Below are 19,569 nucleotides of genomic sequence, written 5' to 3' on the forward strand. Positions count from 1 at the left end.
TCAAGAGCAGCCACCACAGCTGGTAAAGGCTCTGCCAGGTGAGTTTCTTGTTACTTGCTTATTTTTGGATTAATCTTTACTTTTGCCTCTAGAAGGAGTTTTCTGTATAGAGGGCTGCTTCTCCGTAGTAGCACCCCTGTCCTTGTATCGTCGCTTCCCTTCCCCCTCTTCCCCTTCATGTCACATTCACTAGAGTTGGGCATACACAATCAGCTTAAAATACAATGTAATTCTAGTCATATGTGAGAGAACTTTACAGTGCAAGTCTGTTAAAAAAAAAAAATCTGGAACCCAATCTCATGTATCTACTCAACTGGGCACATGTTAAGTGCACCAAACAATTTATCTTGTTGCCTTAGCTCAATTTCATCTGGTCATCCCTTATCCTACTTTTTTCTGATCATAAGGCTCAAACACTTAAGATTTCTTCTCTCTGGTAGGAAATCCCCTACCTCATTGAAAATACAGATTCATAACATAATGGAAACCTCATAACAAAAAATCTTGTTTTGTGTGCCAAATCTTGACTTTACTGTCTTATGTGCCTCACCTTACCCCTGCCACTTCTACTCAAGGTCCAGCCATTGAATTTCCCTGTTTCTTGGCCTTTGAAGGATACAAGTCCCCACTATGGTTTTTGGTCAAACTGCTGTTTGCCCAGGATTTCCTTCACCAGCTTGGCTTAGGTTATTTTAGAATTGTCTCCTGGGAATATGGTTCCGGCTCTTCTTTCTGTATTTCAGATTTCCAGGACTCTGTATCAGATATTGTTTCTATTGGATCCTTACTGGCTCCTTAAAGATAATTATACAAGTAAAAACAAAGAATGTACGGAAATAAAGGTGCACTAGAAATGTGAAACTATTAGGTTAAAAATACCAGTCTCTGCCTTTGAAATTGTACAGTTTTCTTTACAACAGGTATTTCCACCTGTTTGGAAGGAAATATTATTAGATTTTTATTCTGAAACCTTAGGAGCACTGAGAGTGTCCTTGAAGATTTGGGGACAAAGTGGGAGGGGTGGGGAGTGAGAGTTGTAACTGGGGAAGAGGGAAGGTGGACAGGTGCTGATGTTGAGTTCCTGCTTCGGAAGGGTCAATCAGACTACAAGATGGGAAGAAGAAAGGGAAAACTCCTGTTTGGAATGGTTCTCATCAGAGTGAGCCCAGCTCTGATTGTGCAGTGGACCAGAGGAGAGTCTTACCCACAGGAGCCTTGTTTCTCCCTCCTTGTCAACATACTTTCTCTACAATGCATCATCTCTAAGAGGACCTTCAGAAATTAAGAATACAAATAAATATCAGTGGGCAAATACCTAAGCACAATCCACTGGACTTAGACTTTTCTGGACATATTGCAAGAATACAGTGAGATTGTTTGATTAAATACAATTCATTAAATACAATAGTGTTTGATTAGTGTATTAAGAAAGGTTATCTAGGGCTGGGATTGTGGCTCAGAGATACAGCACTCGCCTGGCACCTGCAAGGCCCTGGGTTTGATCCTCAGCACCACATAAAATAAATGAATAAAATAAAGGTATTGTGTCCAACTACAAGTAAAAAATAAATATTTAAAAGAGAAATCTTTACACAGGAGGTGATTTATCTTGGAGAATGAATAAGAGTATAAAAATGGAAGATGGAGGTGACTCCAGGTGGGGAGATGCTGAATGAGAGGGGAGGCGGCGGGAGAGGAGAGAATATACAGTGTGATTGTAGAATTCATTTTAGAAAGAAGGTTTAAATCTGGGGGCTTATATAACCTTTGAGATGAAGGACATTAACAGGTTACCTAATATGGCCTTTTTGATATTGCATCAACCGTAATCCCACAGTTCTTAGGTTCTTTTTTTCTCCTTTTAAGTTTCCAGCCCCTTCCCAAAACACTGTTTCTAAGCCAGGACTCATTAAATTGGAGAAAAATCCATCTTGAGTTCTCTAAGCCTGAGAAGAATGCTAAATAAACACCTCACAAGTTGGAGAGTTCAAATGGTGCCAGAGCTTCATATTAGAAACGCCAACTTAGAGGAAAACAAACTCAGTTCAAATGATTGCAAATAAATTCTAGCCTTTCTTTCCTGGGACTAAAGTGTAATTTTCTTGTTCTAAGAATTTTAGACATTTAGTTCTTCACTGTTTTATCAAAATATGTAGAGCTAGAGCTGTATCTGCCTATAAGTTACTCATTCAACACCATTTATTCAGTACATTTTCCAAACCTATTTTGTCTTTCCCTTCCCTCTCTTTCCTGATGACATGTTTGCTAAAGTGTGATTAGATTGATATGTTACTTCTTCAAGATAACAGGATGGGAAAGAGCTCCCATTGCTGAATGTGTACTATATACCAGGCAGTACTTCACATTGTCTAATTTTTTAATTATTACATTGTCTTAAGTAGTTATTCCTATGTACTTTACTGGTGAAGAAAAGGAGCATATGACTTGTTTACAGTCACAAAGTCAGTAAATTGTGCAGCGAAAATTTAAAGCTAAATACTTATAATTATTTTGTACTACTATTCACTGTGGAAGCTTTCTGGAAGCAATGCATTTATTTACTCAAAGATCTACTCAAATGGAAGAACAGTGAATGCTATTGCAGGATGGAAAGAGAGTAGAATTTGTCATGTGGGTCTTTTGTGCATTCAATGCAAACATTCAGTAGCTCTCTTTTTTTCTTACAGAAAGAGCTGGACTAATCAAAATCATTGTGAAAACTGGGAAACTGTGTTAGAATGGTTAAACCACACATATGATGATTTTATTAACTGCAAAAGCATTTTGTAGAAAGGTCATTCATCAGGGGTCTACATCATAGCTATAAAAAATTAAAATACTAGATAGCCATCAACTTTTGTTAATAATAGACTTTTTAAAAAAAAAGTGAAATGAGGTTCATGGTGAATTTAAACATGTCACATATACCTACTCTGGGCTTATAGAGCCCCATCTATAACACAGAAATAATAAATATAATTCTCCAGGAGTTTGAAGTGAGTATCAGAGGAAACAATGGAAAACAAAATACTTTATGAATTGCAAATATGTGTGTGTGTTTTATTTGTATATATGTACACACACATATATGTATTATGGTTTATAACAGTAAAAAAGCTAAATAGTGAATAGAGTGGGAAAGAGATATTTTATAATTTAAGTCAGCACACACAGAGTCATGAAATTTTAACATAGATAAGAAATTTCTAAATCATTCAATTTCTCCCATTTTGTAAAGAAAAAAACAAATGCCTAGGGATAGGAATTTATCTGCAGTCACATCACATTCTTAAAAATACTGTTGAAAACTCTAAAATAATAAAGTGGTGTCATGGGAATAGTAGTCAGTCAATATTTATTGAATGGCCATTATATGCCAGGCAGTTTTAGATGCTAAGAATATAGTGATGAACTGATATCCTAATGAAGACAGTGAGATAAAAGAAGTGTGAATAAACAAGGTCCTTTCAGCCACTAAGTGTTTTAAAGCTGTTAAAATAGGAAATGTGGTAATGAGCTGCCAAGCTTAGCTTTTCAGGTATTACTCAGAAAGCAACACTCAAATTGAGGCCTCAATGAATATCTGGAGGTGATTTCAATGGAAAGATGTGAAAATACTTTAGACATGTTTAGATACAGAGCTGACAGGATTTACTGGTGTTTTAAATGAACACTATTGGGAGAATCAAGGGTGATGCCTTTTTTTTTTTTTTTTTGTCTCAACAACTAAGTGAATGGGATACAGGTTTTTTAGATGGGTGGGATTGTGGTAGGTGGTGATAATTGGACTGGGGCTTGGAGAAAGGATTGGTTCTGTTTGGGTCACATGAAATTTCAAATAATAGTTGAGCATGCAAATGACAGTTGTTGAGTGGAAATCTGGAACTCAGGGGAAGTAGATGTCCAAACTAGAAATAAACATTTGTGAATTACATTTGAATTTGTAATTCTCTTATTGGTTATTGATACTTTTACCTGCGTATTTTAACAGCTGTATGTTATTACATCATATGACCATACCACGGTGTATTCTGTCAGAATGTAGATACTCATAGATAGGGCCACAATTTCATGCAAAGGAATAGATTAAATGCAGATTAATATCTAACAATTTTAAATCAATATTCTAGGGCTATCAAGATAATTGTTAAGGGAAAAAAATCAGCACAGTAGCAAGTTTCTAAGAGATGGGTATAAAAAGATTAGAGGATCCTCCCAGTTTGTTGATGATGCATGTATCAGTGTATGGTTGTGGCCAGGGCACTATATTGCATGTCACCTATAGTTATAAATGTTGTTTGAAGGTATTGGTAGTATTAAAATACCAGTGTGTTTTTCACAGCATGCTTATATATACATACTGTTAGAATTTAAATATGAGGTGTCCCCCCAAAAGTTCATATCTTAATGCAAGGATATTTAGAAGTGAAATGATTACACTAGGATAGCTGTAACTTAATCAGTCCGTCCTAGTTTTAATGGGCTAACTGGTGGTAGTGTAGGCAGGTGGAGATGCATGGAGGAGGTGGGTCATGGGGAATACCAGGGAAAAGATTATCTTACCCTCAGCTTCTTCACCTCTTTCTCTGCTTCTTGGCTGTCACAAGCTGAGTAGATTTCTTCTGCCATGCTCTTTTGCTCCTCACCTCAGGCCCAGAGCAATGGAGTTGGCTGACCTTGTACTGTACCTCTGTAATTGTGAGCCAATAAACTTTTCCTTTTTCAAGTTGTTATTGTCAGTTATTTAGTTGTTCTTGTCATTACAGTGGTGAGGCAAGTAGTTGTGACAGAGCTTATATGGCTTACAGATCCTAAAATCTATCTTGACACATGTACATATATGTAAACATACTTAGATGATATAGAAATAAATAGATAAATGGCAGCCCTGGAAAGGGGAATAGCTCTGACTTCTGTAACTTGTTGTAACTAATGTTAAACAAAGAGGGTGTCCTAGCTACTGGGCTCCAAACTCTGTCTGGTGATTTGATTTTTATTGTAAACATTTCTGTTGTAGAACTGCATCACCAAACTTCTGCATTTTATGGACTTAAGGTTTTCAGTTTATAAACTGGCACTGAACATTAGAGACCAGTAAACCAGAAACCAGTAAGCTAGGTTTCTACATTTTATTCAACCATTGTAACTCTTTGAAAGGGTTAATAGTATATGTTGTTTACATTTATGTGTACTGTATTCACAATAGTTAAAAGCTAGAACAATCTGGGTGCTCTTATGTGGGTGAGGGATTAAACAAGCCAGTTGATCCATGTAATGGAATAGTAGTCAGCAACAAGATGCAATGAAAAATTGGTGCATATGACCACTCTGATGAATCTTATTCTCAGTGGAGGAAAAAGCCAACATCCAGTATATTTTATATACTGTATGATTTTACCAACATAGAATTGTTGAAATGACAAAGTAATTATAGACATGGAGAAAAGATTAGTAGTCCAGAGTTCGAGAAAGAGTAGGATGGGAAGTTGCTATGGCTGTGAAAGGATGACATGAGGGATCCTTGTAAGGGGAATATTTTGTATCTTGACTGTATCCTGTTGATTTCCTGGTTATGTTTTGCTGTAGTTTTACAAGATGTTACCACTGAGGGAAACTGGGTAACTGGATTTACAGGTGATCATGTTGTCAAGGGAATAAAATTTAAGTTGCTCACCTCCTAACTCTATGTTCATTAACACCCAAAGATAGCAATGCATTCAATGCATTCACAGTGAGGTTCATGGACAAATGCCATTGGTTTTAGAGATATTTGGGAGCTTGCTGAAAATTTGAATTTCTGGAGTCTACTGTTAACCAAATACATAAAACTTTCAAATTAAATACACTTCTCAGGTGATTTAAATGGACACAAAATTACTAGAATGACTGAGAAGTAGGGGAATTAATTTAGGAATTTAAGAGAGAGCAAGCATTAGACATTTTTTTTTCTTATTTGTAGTTGTATCGTCTAGTACAGAGCCTGACCCATGGAAAGTAATGTTTATTATACATTTGTTACATTGAATATTTGTTTAATCCTTCTAATGCTATTGTAAGTTCTTGCTTTGCATTATAACATTATTTTTCTCCAAAACATCTTGTAACAATACTCAAAGCATCCTCATAATCATTGATAACTCCTAATCATTTTTACCTCAGAGAAGTGGATTTCCTCCACTTCCTGGGAAGCTGTCTTCTATCCCTGAAGGTATCTTCGTTTGGGATTTGGCTCTCTGCTTTGTCCAAAATTCCACATGAACATGTTTGAATTTATAAGCCCCAAGGATTTCGTTGAGCCCTGCTTACTTTAGATTTGTAATCTATAAAGCTAAGTAAGTAGCAGAGATCCAGTGGGGGGTAAAACTCATGAGGTTATTTTGAAAGTGATGAGATGCCTTGCAAATCTAAGTTACTGTTATCTCTTTCCTCTCCATCAAGGTCATCTCCACCAAGAACTTTTCCACCTGCCTCAATTCTTGGGAGCATCAATCACTGTTCATTTGCTTGTGGTAAGCTTGCAGCAAGAGTATACTTTCAAAAAATATCTGTCAATGTGTGAGATTGCTAAGGGACAGGATGGCAAATAAGTTGACTCAGTCCCCATTTCAACTTTGGTGTCCAAGGCCAACATCACAAAAGAATCACAGTCCAAGTTCTTGTGTGCTCAAAAGTGCCCTCACCAGCTTTCTCAACACAGGGCCACAGGCAGACCCTTGATTGAATGGCATTGACCTTTCAACAGAACCTATGTGCCATCTCTGATTAAAATAAATCTATATAAATATGCATGCATTAGATTTGCGTTTGGTGCATATTCTCAAAAGTATATGTGTGAAGGATATATGGGTTTGTTTGTTTAAGAGATGCATGTATTACGTGAGATGATATTGGGTATAAAATATGCTTGCTTGTGTGTGTGTGTGTGTGTGTGTGTGTGTGTATGTCTGTGTGCATGTGTAAGTGCATGGTAATGTGTAAAATAAAGAGGAAATCAAGAGGGTATTAAGTACTTATTATTTTTAGATTAGGTGATAGCATTAAATATTCACAATAAAATCTTCTGAAGAATTCTGAAATAAAATGAACATTATGAAAGTCTCCCAAATGTCAGCAAGTATTTAATTCAGGCTTTTACCTCCAAAGGCCAGAATCAGAGTTACTATTTTTTTTTTTTAAATGGGGAGACCAAGCTAGAACCTTATGTCTTTGGAACAGATTTAAAGTCTGAAATATTTGGATAACTTTTATCTTTACAATAATGATATATAACTAAATGAAATCCTAATTCAGTTCTCTTGTGGTACAAATATCAGTAGACTTTTGAATAATTACTCAGATGTATACCTTAGAGTCTTTCTCAAGTATTGCATATGATAAATAAATTTTCTCCTTTGGAAAAAAATTGGTCTGCTTATAGACCATCCTCCAATATGCTAGATAGTGCTAGATGCTAAATATACAAAATTCTGGATTTTCCAAAGAATATATCAAGTGCTTCTCCTATATGTTCCTGTAGCACTTTTAATGTCCACTATCAAAATATGTATCATATTTTACTATAATTCCTGGATGTCCCCACTGAAGTACAGACTTCTGTAGGATAGGATTGAGTCATTATTTGTGCCTCTATTGGTTAAAGTAGGGATTGGCAAACTTGTGTAAAAGGTGAGATAGTAAACATTTTAGGATCTGTAAGCCATATAGGCTTTATCACAACTACTTGCCTCACCATTGTAGTGTGAAAGCAGCCACAAACAATGAGAAAATGAATGTGACTGTGTTCCAATAAAACTTAATTTACAAAAGCAGACAACAGGTTAAAATTTTCCTACTATGATTTTCCATTCGATAAGTGCTCAATAGATTTTTATTATTAATAGTAATATGTCAGTTTTGTTGAGTGAATAAATGAAAGCCTTATGGAATGTGGTATTTGCTTTTGTGGATCCTACATTCTAGTAGAAATTAAAACAATTACACTTTAGTATGAAAATCGTGTGATGGATCATGGACAGCATATTCTAGGAACCCCAAGGACAGGTATCTTAATCAAAACAGGGAGGGTATTTGAAAAGGTTTCCTGGAAGAGGTAGATTCTAAGTCCTATTTTGAAAAAGGATTAGGAATTAATATGCTTACAATGGGAGATAGAAAGGGTATTCTAGGCAGCAGGTAGATCACTAAGTACAAAAGCAGAAAGGCAGGTACAGAACTTCATGACACATTTGCATATGGTTTGGTGCGAGACTTTTAACTATGGCATATGGTTTTGCCATTTATTTCCGTAATCTGTGTTCTAATATTCCTGTCTATTTTCCTTTGAGACCAATGCAATTATTATCATTTTTTCTCTTAATAGTTCCTGGTCTTTTAACTTAGTAGATAAACATGCACAAGTTTCTCCTGAATTTAAAATGACTATTTCTATTTCTGCCATCATCATCACCACCACCACCAACACTACCAAGACCACTACCACCTTCACCTTGACTAACACCACCACCCCATCATCAGCTGCACCATCAGCTCCACTGCCACTAGCTTCTCTATCACCAATTCTGCTACCTCCACCTTCTTTACACCTTCATCACCACCACCCTTACCACTCAAGGACCACAACCTTTGCATTTCCATTACCATCCCCTCTGCAGCTTCCTCCAACACCTCCATTGTTGATCCATGAGACCTTCCGTTTGTTTTCAATTCCTCTAAAGCAGTCATGATATCTCCCTATTTTATAGAAAATTTCTTGAAAGAGTGATATGCCCTTGTTTTGGTTAGCCAACTACAATCTGGTTGCTATTCTCATCACTTAATTGAAATTACTTGCAATAAAATCACTACTTGCAATGATCACCACCTTGCTACATTCACTGGGCACTTTTCCTTTTAACTTTCTTGACATTTCTGTGTCTTTTGATTCTGTTTTCTACTTCCTCCTTAAAATATTCTCCTTCTTTGGGTTTTGTAGTACTAAAAACTTCTGGTTACCTCCTCATTTTCTATCCTCCCTTTTTTTCAATCTTCTCAAAGGGCCTACCATGATCCGGGTATTCTTTAAGGGTTAGAGTTTTCCTTGGTTGTTTGCTGATCTCACAATCTTTAGGACACTATGGTGGAACCTTTTATAGTGAATTCCTATATCTAGTGAGTAAGAGCAAAGGACTTTGCTGAGAATGGGTTAGAAGACTTGGTAAGAGGTGAAAGTTGTCAAAACTGCTGAGGGAAATGGGAAAGAATGCTGAATAAGACCTGGTGGACATGGAGGCTGACTGAGGCCTGGTCCTCAGATTTGTCATACCTTGAAGCTACGCAGTTGTAGAGTTTTTCCAGCATCCTAAAAGTATGGATTAAAATTGAATAGGTAGAGACATGACTAGAAAAGGGATAAAATCTGTAAACACTTTTTTTTTACAGTCTTCCCTGGGACTCTTCCATAACTGACATTATACCATCAAATAGTTAGAAGGCATAGCAATTGAAAACTTCACCCATAAATTTTGTAGTTGGATTAATATCTCTTTCTAGTTTGATGTGGTAACTATTTATTTTGCTTATCTTTCGTTTTCATATATTTGTTAAGTTTAGATTTCTTATTTAAATTAAAATAGTATAAAGTTAGATTTGTCTACAGCCCTTAATCTGATCTGTATAGAGTTTCTTGAGGTGTTTGATCAACAACAATGCCTGGAACAGGCAAAATAAAATTTATGCAACTATTTGGAGCTGTATCCACTCCCCTACCCTCCTTTATATTTCTAAGACTAAAGGTCAAAACCAGTTCATTTTTAACCAGATTGTTATTTCCATGGATGGACAAGTGCATGGCTGAATTCATACGTTATTTGGTATTCTAGTTCATCTTCCATTTTCTGTTGCAGAGCCTTGGATGTATTACTTGAAATTATTTAGTCAGAGAAAATTATATTTTGGATAAATTACAAACATTTTAATATGGTCTTTCATTAGAGATTCCCCTATCTATCCTGTGACCTTAATTTTGCATTATTTCTGACTGCACAACATATGCCCCAGCCATGCTGAATTACTTCCAAATCTTCAAACACTCCCTCCTTCCCTTCCCATCTTGTTTTTGTACCTGCTATTCATTTGCAGTGGAACACATTCTCCTCTGACTCACTGTTGTGAATTCTTTAAGGCTTCACCTCCCTTCACCCTAAAGTTAAGTGTATCATAGGACTTAATGCATTATATTGTAATAATTCTACCTTTGTTGGCTCTGTTAGACAATAAGATCAGTGGGGTCTCTGTGTTCATCCTGGTATACCTAGCGCCTGGCACAGGGCTTGAAAGTTGAAGGCATTCCATAATTGTTATTGGTTGAATAAATGACAGGATGAATGAATGAATGAGTTAAATTAGTATGTGTGTTGCACTGTTCTTTTTTACATGTTATTCTGATATTTTTTTTCAGGCACATCTCATAGTTTCTTAAATATAAACTTCTGTCTTAGTAATATTTAGTATAAATATGGGTTCACATTGGTTTTGTGTCTTTGTGGTTGGCTGACATTATTCGCCAGAGATCTTAGGCTATTCTTGTTCCCATAAGCTTCACCTTCTCCATTTTCATGCATTTGCTTGCTTCCATCTACAGGCCTAGACTGGTTCCTGCTGCAGCAGGCAGTGTTTATAAGAAGCTTCCTGCCAGGGTCTGAAGATTGCCTTGGAAGCAAGTGCTCCCTTTTCCTGGTTCCTGGCATCTGTTCCTCTGCTCATCTTATTTGTAGATCACCTGGTTCCTGCTGACCTGCCTGAGCTTTTGGCCCTCTGCCTTGCCTTCCAGCTTTGGAAGCCACAAGTTCATCTCTGCCTTCTTATCTCTCACTCACTTGCTGTGTGCTCTGACCTTTCATGCAATCATTAAATTTTCCTTTTCTTCCTGGTTTCTGACTGACGGCAACATCATGACCTTTGACTCATTTGTGTGTTTGAATTCTGGATTAAGCAACATGGTTGCTGTTTTGTCATCTCATCTGGATCCCTCCCTCTGAATTTGCCTTAGTTTTCCTGGTCTTATATGTATGCATTATCAAATTAATCTACAGGTGTGGCTCTGACATATTTCTTTTGAACCAGGGTACTATGCATCTCTCCTTATATTATGACTTTGGAAACTGAGGTCCAGAGGTTTCTAAACTCCATTGTTATTTATAGATACACAAGCAAAAGATACTGTATAAATATAGAAGCAGTGTTTAATCTATCACATACTAAACAGATTCTAAATCTTTGCAAATGTTGGATGAGTAAAATAAATAGTTACCAAATTGAACAAGAAGGATATACTGATCCAACTACAAAATAGTTAAAGTGTTCTTTAATTGCCTTACCTTTTAAATCTTTTTTGTGCATCAAAATTATCTTAGAACCTAAAGTGCAATGCAGGTGCTTGGCCAATGCAGGTGCTTAGGCTCTTCCACAGAACTTCTGAACTGCTGAATCATAATCTTGCAGTAGATTCTTGACATGTTTATTTTCAACAGTTTTAAAATTCATTTCAATGGACATCATGGGTTGAGTTGAACACTTCTGTACTAATGATTACTTTAAATATTCTGCCTTTGATGTGACAATGAGTATCTCAAATGCTAGAGGATTAATCAAAGCCAATGTTTATTCATTACTACCTGTATTCATGATGCTAAGTCCTTGCATCTAGTTCCTCACTTAATTAACCTTCAAGTCAACACCAGCTACATATTATCCACATAGAGGTTGATTAAATTTAAAGTTGAAAGAGGTTAAGGTACTAAATAAAGGTTACACAGATAATTGCAGGATAGAAATATAAATCAAAGTCTTTTTTTTTTGGTTAAACATAATGCTTTATAACACAGCAATAGCTCAATAATCATGTCACTATAAGCAGTTTATTGTACCTCTATCATTTTACTAGTAGAGTTAGCATGTGCAAAACAAATCTGATTATCTTATTACCCTGCTTGAGGATTCCTACAGTTTCTTTATTGCCAACAAGATAGTTAATTTTCCTTGTCATGGTATAAAATATCCCTTATAACTATCTTCTAACTTCCTCTTCAGATTTGTCTCCCTCAATGTTTCCTCCACAGTCATGCAGAATTTCCCACCATTATTGTAAAAGCACCAAACTGAAACAATGAAATGCCCTTGGGTTGGGATTTGAGGATTATTTGAGGAACACATTAGTTCTTTCTTTATCTGAAAGCAATAGAAAAAAGTCATAAAAGTGAAGGATCAACCAGTCGCAGTGGTGCATGCCTGTAATCCCAGGCACTTGGGAGGATCATAAGTTCCAGGCCAGCCTAGGAAACTTATTGAGACCCTGTCTCAAAAAAAAAAAAAAAAAAAAAAGAGAGAGAGAGAGAGAGAAAAGAAAAGAAAAAGGAAAAAGAAAAATATTTTCCTGATCTTGAATGCCTCTACCATCAGCTCAGGTGTTGGTTTTGGAAATCTTTCTAATTTCTATTAATCAGCACATCATTCCCTCTCTACCCAAAGTCTTCAGTTCATATCTCCTTTTGATATATTTATTCTACACATAAATACAAATATGCGTTTATATCTCTTTAACTTCTAATGATTGAGATTTTCTGAGTCAGGAAACCTGTCTCATCTGTTCCTGTTATCCACAAAGTTAAACATGGCGCCTGAAATGTTGTGTTTACTCCTCACAAGCCTTAAAATTGCTCCTCCAAGTTTTGACAGCACAGGGCCTGGTACAAAGTGCTTGGAACCTCACACAATAAAGTTTGAGTGAATGAATTAGTTTTAGCAGATGATATCATATGATGATGTTTTCGACTACCATTTGTTTCAGAGTGTTGGACTAAACTCACAGCAAAGGATATTTATTTTAAGAATGGAGAAAACACGGTAAAATCAATGAAATGTCACCACAGAACAAATAGAAACACTGAAATATCAAATGAAAACTACTAAATTGTGAGTCTAAGATTCCACAAATTATATAGGACCAATCTTGTAATGTATTGATATGCTTTTGACACCGTTCTTATTATAAAATTCTATATAAGTGATATAAATGCTTATATATATATGTATATATATATATATATATTTGACATTAATGTCTAAGAGATTGATACATTTGCAAAGTTCACATTTTACTAAATGGAAGCACCAAATTTTTTCTTGGAAATACTTATACCATCTATATTCACAGTCAAGCTTTATAGTTTTTCTCATAATTCTTTCAGACTGATATTTTGTTTGAAAAGTTGAAATTTTTTAGTTTCAAGAAATAAATTTAAACTAGTATATAGTCTCTTTCATGTGGTATTACATGAGATAATCAAATTAAAAGCTAGTACTGGAATGGAATTCATAGTTTCGAAATATTCCTGTGCCTGTGACACAATTTCATTTTTCTTGTCCTTGAAATAGTTGAGGAAATATACCAGGTTGTCATGCCTTACTTTACATCTACCCTCTTTGAAATGGATGGAACCACATTTATTTTCTTTTCTCCCATGAATGTCATTATGTTTTCCTTTATATAACAATAAATGTTTTAACAGACATTAGAATTCTTATTTTCTTGAAGTTAAAAAATGGAAGAGAACACCAATAATATTCATAGTGATGTACAATGCTTGGTAAGTGGGAGACACCACATGAATGTTGCTAGTGCAGCTATACTAGATTAGTTTAACATTTTTAGTTCTCTAAGCTCCTAGAGATTAATAACCATGTCCTTTTAACCTTCAGTTGTTTGCATCCCCTAGTAGTCTTCTGTGTGAATGAGATTTACTAAATTTTGGTGAATGAGTGCAATTCTGGTCAAATGAATAAAATTGAATGGGACACGTGTCAAAACAGCTTTTAACTTATAAAATGTCATAATAATAAAGGATTATTAGTTTTTCTTTTATGTATAGCTTAAAAATTGTTTTTGAAGTATGACTACATTCAGAAAAGTACAAAGTCTAGTAAATGAATAAACTCATGGAATTAACACCAAAATGAAAAACAACTTTAAAAAACAACATCTCAGAAATCCCTTTATGCTGCCTTCTAGTCACTGTTTTCCCCAAATTTGACCACTATCTTGACTTTTAATACCATAGACTTGTTTTGAATTTCATATGATAGAATCATATAGGAAGTACTGTTTTGTATCTCGTTTCTTTTACTAGATGTTAAGTATGTGAGATCCACACATGCTTTAGGAAGCAGCTAATGTTCATTCTCATAGCTGTAGAATATCCCTTTGTATAAATATACTACAAATTATCTTTCCCTTCTACCAAGCAGGGATGTTTGAGTTATTTCTGGTTTGGGGCCATAATGTATCATCAGTGTATATTTTTCAGCACATCTTTTGCAGAACACATTCACTTTCCTGTTGTATGTGTACCTAGAAGTGGGATTGCCCATAGAGCATAGATATACATAAAGTTTTACTCAACACTACCAAATAGTCTTCCAAAGCATTTATACCTTGTTACCTTTAGATCAGTTGCATCTGAGGATTCAGCTGCTCTTCATTCTAGACAACACTTGGTTTCATTTTAGCCATTCTAGTGGGTATATGGTAATCGTTCATGACATTTTAATTTGCATTCCTATGATGACTATTAAGAAAAGCTAAGACCTTTCTTTCTTTCTTTTTTTTTTTTGAGAGAGAGAGAGAATTTTTTAGTATTTATGTTTTAGTTTTCGGCGGACACAACATCTTTGTTGGTCTGTGATGCTGAGGATCGAACCTGGGCTGCACACATGCCAGGCGAGCGCGCTACCGCTTGAGCCACATCCCCAGCCCAAAGACCTTTCTTTACTTGCTATCTGAATATCTGCTTTTATGGACTACCTATTCCACATTTTGCACTTTATTTTTTGGGGGGGAGTGGGTATTCTTTTTATTTGTAGGAGTCCTTCATGTATTCTGGATACAGGTTGTCAGATATAGGTTTTGCAAATATTGTTTGTGTGAAGAGTTTTAACCTTCAGTCCATTCAGGGTGAAACCACTCATGCATCAAGCTGGTGTACAATAGAATCTTGAGTAGATTTTCTAAGACACCAGTGTTAAAGCATCATTCCTAACTAATTAAATTGGAATCTCTAAGGCCAGAGACTGGCTCTATGTGATGTTAGTCATTGTATGCCCAGTGCCTAGTAAGTAGCTTTCTTAATATTGAAGTAGGTATTTAAAAATTTAATCTTTATTTCAAGTTTCACTCTTTCATCAGACTAGTTGTAATATAATTTGAATGAACCTTTACATGATGAAACAGTTAATAAAAGCTGATATATAGGAAAAGTAAAAATGCATCTTCACATGTTTATTTTATATTCATAATTATAATAAAGTTTCTTATGGAATGCCTAATACCATCCTCTTAAACAATGAAAAAGTCAATTTTTAAATCTTATTCTTTAAGAAATGATGTCATGATTTAAAACATTTTAAAGGTAGATTAAGAAACTTTATGTTTTGGTGAAAGAGATTTATGGTACAAAATTTGTTCAAGTATGTTGCTCTGGAGGGACAAATGGTAAGAAATTAAAAGGTTGCAAGTTGGTGACACAAAATTAAGAAGAAATGGGGAAAGGACTTTCCAACAGTTTAAAAACTCTTTTTAGAAGGCTATAAGGCACCCATTATTAAGGGTAATCAAAGTGAGTCTGAATTTCCATCTGGATGGAGATTGCCATTGTGGGTCAGATTATATGACTCTAAAAGTGTTTCACAGCTTTAAATTCTACACTATATTTTCTTCCTTTTTAAATTGAGCATTTGTTATTTTTTTAATTAGTGCATTAAAACCATATGTAATAGTGAAATTCATTGTCACATATTCATGCATGCACATGATATAACAATATAATTTGATCATTTTGGCTCCCAATGTCTTTTGTAATGTAAAGCACATGACATAATGCAGATAAAACTCTTCCCCTGGAAGTGAACTCCTCCTAACCTTACTCCTCTTGATATTCTTGTCCTGGATGGCAGGGCAAAACTCCACCTTCGAGTTTGGAAGTCACCCTTTGGGGGAGTATTGGCATAAAGACTTTCCTATTGTTGGTTTAGCAGAGAAGCTCTTATTTGTCTTTCCTTTTTCTTTTTGATTTTTTTTTTCTCTATATTTTTAGGAACCCCTACTTCCCTCAGCTAAATTCAAGATGTTCTGTGAAATGGAAACGCAGCTGAGTGGAAAGAAAGATTGACAGTGAGAGTACCCGTCTGCCATTTAGGAAGGATAATTTGTTCAACATTAAATATAAAAAGCTCTGCCTGATGGTTGCATTATAACCAGTGGGGTGTCTTGTCAACCAGAGTGCTGGGAAACAGGTTTATACAACTCACTCCTTTTAGTGATTATTGCCTTTAAGTGAGAGCATCTAAGCATGTTAAATGAGACTTAGTTCATAATTGTCAGATATTAGTATAATGGGTTCAGCTAAAAGGATTTTAGACATTTGGGCCAATTTGGCCCTCTGTTCTAGAAAGAGCACAAGGCATAGAATGAACTTGCTCCTCGAAATTGGAGAGAGGACAATGCAAATGTCTGGATGGCTGACTTTGGTTATTAACATTCCTGACACATTCGCCAACTCAGGCCTCACTGACTTGAGTGTGTGGGACATGGGGCAAGCCTATCACGGACAAAAATAACAGGGACTTACTGACTCCAGGGCATGTGAATCCAGAGCTTAATTGTCGGACTGAAAGTCCACAAGAAAGAATATTTTCACTTGATTTCTTAGTGCACATTTCCAGGTATTGTATGAGATTTGTGATGCAGTTTTTAGTCTTATGCTAGAAAGTGAGCTGTACCTCAATTCTCACCTGGCTTGAACCATTCAGCCTTTTGTGTTAGTACCTGAGATTGTAGAAATTTCAAAATGAAACATGATATTTCTAATTTATTTATTTTTCTTGAAGTCTCTAGTATATAGTATGTATAACAACAGGGAAATTACAACAATTCTGTTCAAATTAGGGTAACAATATTTACCCCTTGGTAGGATTGGTTTTTTATGCAGTTAAGGATCATTTGAAGAATTCTTTTAATTTTGCCTCAAGAACATTTTTGAGGAGTCCAGAGAATGTTAATCAGCTTTCTACGCCTGTAACATAGTACCTGAGATAATCAGTTTAAGAAATAACAAGGTTTATTTTGGCTCACAGTTTTGTAAGTTTCAGTTCATGGTCAATTTGCCCTGTTGTGTTTGGGCCTGTGGCAGAGCAGCACACCATGGCAGGGGATCATAATGGAGGAAGCTGCTCATTTCCTTGTAGCTTGAGGGAAGCAGGGAGTAGGGAAGGGGCAGGCTCCCACAATCCCCTTTAAGGGTGTGCACCCAATTACCTAAGACCTTCCATTAGACATAGTAAAAGTTTATACCACCTCTTGACAGTGCCAAGATTCAAATGGTAGCACAGGGGAAAACTATTATTTTGATAAACAGGCATCTAAGACAAGTGATCTTGAAGCATGTTAGGCCTAACCTCAGAGATATTTGGATGGTTACAGAACCTTCACTGGTGAATATTAATTTTAAAATTCCTCTCAGTTGAAATTGTGTCTGGAATCCCTGAGTCTATGATACATTTATTTTTTAAGACTCAGTTTTTATTTTATTTTAAAGTTCTCTAAAAGAGCAAATGAAACTTTTAAAATTGATAATTGCTTTTTTCCTTGTTCTTTAAAAAGTGTGTGCTTTATAGAAATTTTCACATTTTTCTACTTAATACCATATGTTTGTACACCTATGATACATTTTTATTCTTCTCACGATTAGCCACATTTTTCTCATATTTAAAAAAGTCACTGATTTGTTTACATAGGTAAAATATGAATACTTTCTTTTGGAAATATTTCAAAAGACTATATTCAGGATCTAGGAGTTAATAAGTCTCCCTTTATTCCTTCCTCTAATTCCATTCTAGCTGATCCCATTCTAAAAGTAGCCATTATTAATCGTGTACACTTTTCTAAACTTTTAAATGCATTTACATTCATATATATGAATATATGCAAATATATATTTTAGTAAATATTAAAGAAATCGAAGGGTATTGTTTCTTGTTTTTTGTGTGTATATAGATTTTTTTTTGCTTTTTGCTTTTTAAATTAAAAATATAAATTAACTATATTTTAAACCAGAAATCATTAGGTTTAGAAAGTATCTCTGTTCTCTATTTGTAAACTTCTCAGATTTGGAGAAGTTTCCCAAAGACTTCCCTTTGGGACATGTGGCCCTGATGTGTACTCTTTGGTTTCATAAACATTGCCTTTTCCATTGTCTCATAGCTCCATTGCATCAAGAGGAAAGAGATTCTACTGAGTACGATTTAGAAAGACTTGTTTGTGACTTCAGATTAAAGTATACATATGATTTTTTTACCTAACAGTGTGAGAAATTGGAAACACTAATGAAGATTTTAATTAAGAACTAAACGCTCTGTATAGATAGGCTGGTAAGGCAGCCAGGGAATATTTCTCATAGCCTCAAGAGATGAAAATAGGATAATTACTAAGACAAATGCATCCATCTGACCTATTATCCCTTATTTCTACCAAATTCTAGCAGCTTCCTTAACCTTCCTTTGTGACCGCTTGACAATGGAGCAGAAGGCAATGGCTTTTTCCTGCAAAGTTGAGCTTGATTGCTTACAATCTCCCACCCCCAGGGGTTCACATCCCCCCTTGATTAGGAGAAATGGCCCCCTGCTCATCTTGTCAAGACTCCCATGCTGCACAGTGAATAGGGGAGAAATCTCATTTTGGAGACAAGCATTTTCTGTGAACTCTATTAAGCAACAAAGAAGCCAGCCTTTCATGGGGTCACATTTCCAGGATATAATCACCAACTTCTTGGGTGCAATATAAGGCCCCTGCCGGAGTCCACTCTTTCCATGTTCATCAATGTGATTATTTCACGATAACAGCTTTCTCGAGGGAGTTGGAGATGCTTTCTGCACATTTTAATGAGCCTGTCATCTGCTTCAATTTTTTTCCCTTAGTCTTTATTTCTTTCTGATTCCTTTCTTTCATGTTGTGAGCCACATTTATTTGGAAAGCATAGGGAACCTAGCGATTTTAAATGTCATCCAGCATAGATGAAAATCCACTGCTAGCAATATTTCATTTTTGATTTAGTAGGGTTGAAAAAAATATTCTATATCTCTTTTCTGAGGGAAAAATGCATAAATAATACCTTTATTTTTCATGAAGGCTTGGAACATGCATCAAGTGCAGTTAAAATAAAAGCTCATCACAACAAATATCCCTGTGTAATCAGTGATTTCAGAGTCCTGCCAATGACTCAGCAAATGAAGTGTTTATAATTCCAGCCTTACTAGACTGTTAAAAGGAACTGGATGATCTGCTTATAAACACAGTTACAATGGTAACATTTTTATTTTTAGGCATAACTTTAACGGCAAATGCTGAATTCAGAATTTTTAAAAAAATTATTTTTATTAATAGAAAAAAAAAAGAATAAAGGAATGACCAGAATATTTGATTCGCACACATTTCATTTTTATACCAAATTTACACTTAATTTTCAACATGTTTTCTCACACTAG

At 35.4% G+C, this 19,569-nt stretch overlaps 1 long non-coding RNA gene across 1 annotated transcript in view; it reads left to right on the top strand.

The window, feature by feature from the left end:
- Positions 1–19,569, top strand: part of LOC143382129 (uncharacterized) — a 48,357-nt gene continuing 28,788 nt past the window's right edge. Inside the window, exons 1-2 of the long non-coding RNA XR_013088933.2 lie at positions 1–38; positions 6,439–6,509. This is a non-coding gene — a long non-coding RNA (uncharacterized LOC143382129). The remainder of the gene's footprint in view (positions 39–6,438; positions 6,510–19,569) is intronic.

This window comes from Callospermophilus lateralis, chromosome 16 (assembly GCF_048772815.1).
Source record: "Callospermophilus lateralis isolate mCalLat2 chromosome 16, mCalLat2.hap1, whole genome shotgun sequence".
In the NCBI taxonomy this organism is placed as follows: Eukaryota; Metazoa; Chordata; class Mammalia; order Rodentia; family Sciuridae; genus Callospermophilus; species Callospermophilus lateralis.